Below are 3,249 nucleotides of genomic sequence, written 5' to 3'. Positions count from 1 at the left end.
TAGAATACAAAAGAAGAAAAAGGAACATCTTCATCTTGCTATGAGAAAATGGAATGAAAAGAAAAAATGAAAGACACTAGGAAATGCTAAGTGCATCCTATTAGCCTTCTTAAATGCTCTAGGCATTTAAGGATCAGAAATAGTCATCAATTAAAAAATGCTTTTTGAGTAAGAATATTCTTTTTATCCCAATCAGCCAACCTTCAACACACACACAGATACATACACGCGCCACAACTTATACACACAGAAAAAGCATTTGCAAATTTGCAATTTATTTTTACAGTGGATTTGATTTATTATTGGAGTTATGCATTTATTCTGGCTGAAACATTAAAAAGGACTCATCTGTGGTGTTCTTTAGGAACTGTTTGAATTTTAGTTTTAGTAAATTTCCATGATTTAGCTATTTCCATAAAAGAAAATATTGAAAGTGATGTGTCTGACCTTTACTAGTTAAGATCAGTTACTTGCTCTCAAAATGGACTGACTGAAATGATCTTAAATATGTCCTGAGTGTGGGTTATATAAAGGGGTTTCTGAATGTAGATATCACTGCCTACTCTGAGTGTTGCTGGCACTGAGGACTAGATGCAAACTCTTAAATTGCTCCATTGACCACCGCAGTGTGAACACGAGATAAAGTCTAGAAATGCTCTTGCAAGCAGTCGACTAGTATATCTTTGATGTATTCCAGTTTTGATGCTATACAACAAGCTTACACACAGATCTTAAGAATTACTCCTATGGGGAGACCAAGACTATCATTCATCACACAGAAAGGGGCTACATAAAGTTTATTCCTCTCTAATTATAAAAAAAAAGAAATGTAACTGTGTCTTAATTCTTTGAAACATATATGCATCTAATATCCATACCACTGTAACCTGTTCTGGTTTAACTTTGGAGTATGCCCTGCTCAGTTCCAGTGGGTAGAATATTGTCTCTATAGCCTATGCCTTATCTTTATCAAGATACATTTTCTCTCTCTGTATATTGGACAATCGTCACTTCCAGTTGGATCTTTTCTTTCTTAAATATGATGTATTTGGCATGAAATACTTTCATGCACAGATTTCATGAAAAAATTGATATAATGGTCTCTTTTACCCTAAAGGTAGATATAGTCAGAGTTACCACTTAAAACTAAATTCCTTTCGATAATTCTCATTTTGAAGTGATTCTAAAGTCTCTTACACACAGGAAAATCATATTCCTAGAAGGTGAGAAAGGAGAAAGATCCACAAAACTTATTTTATTCTAGTATGTTTGAGAGTGAATCTCATTCTGAATATACCCAGCTTCTCATAATGCAGGCAGCTCAGCAACCACGTCTCCCTTCACAGTGCCTCAGAAATGAGAGGAGGATACTCTTGTTTTTAGAATTGAAGATTTTAACCTTATCCAAATACTCAGACGGCAAGAATAAATACTTAAAAACTGTACATTTGTTTCTACCTTGAATAATGAAAAAACAAGAAGTTTTCTAGGTAAAAAGATTAAAGGAATTTATTAGCTGTTTGACCTTGATGCATGTGTATAACTGCAAAACAAAAAAACTGGAAATAACACTTAATTGGAAGTAAAGAAACCTAGTTTCTAGTACTGGATCTGTTTAAAAATTTCCATTTGAATCTCTTCCTCGGCGCTGCCTGTGGAGGTGGCAGCCATCTGTTACTGGGCATCATGGCTGCCCTCAGACCTCTGGTGAAGCCCAAAATCGTTAAAAAGAGGACCAAGAAGTTCATCCAGCACCAGTGAGATCACTATGTCAAAATTAAGCACAACTGGTGGAAACCCAGAGGCATTGACAATATGATGTGCAGAAGATTCAAGGGCCAGACCTTGATGCCCAACATTGGTTATGTGAGCAACAAGAAAACAAAGCACATGTTGCCCAGTGGCTTCCGGAAGTTCCTAGTCCACAACATCAAGGAGCTTGAAGTGCTGCTGATGTGCAGCAAATCTTACTGTGCAGAGATTGCTCACAATGTCTCCTCCAAGAACTGCAAAGCTATTGTGGGAAGAGCAGCCCAGCTGGCAATCAGAGTCACCAATCCCAAGGCCAGGCTGTGCAGCGAAGAAAATGAATAGACAGCTCGTTGTGCACATCATATTTGTGTTAATAAAACCATAAAACTACCAAAAAGATTTTTCATTTGATCTGGCACAAGTTGCCTCAGTTTCCTCACTAATTAATGAAGGTGTTGGAATATTTTCTCTCTCAGATTCCTAACAGTTCAGAGATCCTACAAGTTGATGATGGGTAAACCCCCGTGTGCTGTCCCTTTCCCACGTGGAATTCAGAGGTAGAAACAATAGGACTGTTACAGAACCTGGACCGGATCGCCTGATGGAAGAACCAAGCAGCACTCAGAGATCTTGGAGGCTAGGAGGTTTATTTAACGCCGGAGGACTCAGGGGAGAGTGGTCTCCAAAGGTCTGAGCCCCAAGCACAAACAAAGGGGGCAATTTATACACTTCTACTTCCGCATACTTGGCCTTTGGGGTGTGCGCTAAGCAGGGCAGGGAGAAGAACCCAGAAGAGCCCCAGGGAAAGGACTCTCCTGCTGGCTCCGTTGGCCATCTTAGGACACAGATTTTCCTTATCTGGACTACTTCATTTTTAATTGCTCCAAAGAGTATTTGTAAAATATTGAGATTTTTCATTAAGAGTTATATTACAGTTCTCCTCTGGCTGTTTTTTTTGTTTTTGTTTTTGTTTTTTTTTAAGGTTTTATTTATTTACTTGAGAGAAAGTGAGAGCTAGAGAGAAAGCACACACAGAGGGAGAGGGAGAGAAGCAGACTCCCAACTGAGCAGGCATCTCCATCCAGAGCTCAATCCCAGGACCCTGGGATCATGATCCAAAGGGAAGTCAGACATTTAACCAACTGAACCACCCAGACAACCCCTCCTCTGGCTGTTTTTTTTTTCAATTTATCAAGTTTGGTTTTCCACAGTTCATCATAGATTTGCTAAATAGCAATCATGTTATTGTTTTTAGCTTAACTATTGAATTTTATTTTCTTACACTTCTAAAACATGAGGTTTCTAAACACGGACTATTCTTGCCTACTTTCTAGCATAGCAAACAAAAAAGTTTTGGGTTAACCGCAATACAATTTAAATTTTATTTTGAATTGAAATGATGAGAAACTCAGTGAAACTGTTGTTTCAATCAATGATATGTAATGCATATCAGTTATTATAGAGACTAAATAATGTCAGAATTTTTATGTGCATTGG

At 37.9% G+C, this 3,249-nt stretch overlaps 1 pseudogene; it reads left to right on the top strand.

Moving 5' to 3' along the window:
• Positions 1-1,686: 1,686 nt before the first annotated feature.
• On the top strand, positions 1,687-2,094 carry LOC110584207 (annotated as a pseudogene).
• Positions 2,095-3,249: the final 1,155 nt, after the last annotated feature.

The sequence above is a fragment of the Neomonachus schauinslandi genome, chromosome 2 (assembly GCF_002201575.2).
Source record: "Neomonachus schauinslandi chromosome 2, ASM220157v2, whole genome shotgun sequence".
NCBI classification, from domain to species: domain Eukaryota; kingdom Metazoa; phylum Chordata; class Mammalia; order Carnivora; family Phocidae; genus Neomonachus; species Neomonachus schauinslandi.
This window is presented reverse-complemented; position numbering and strand designations above follow the sequence as displayed.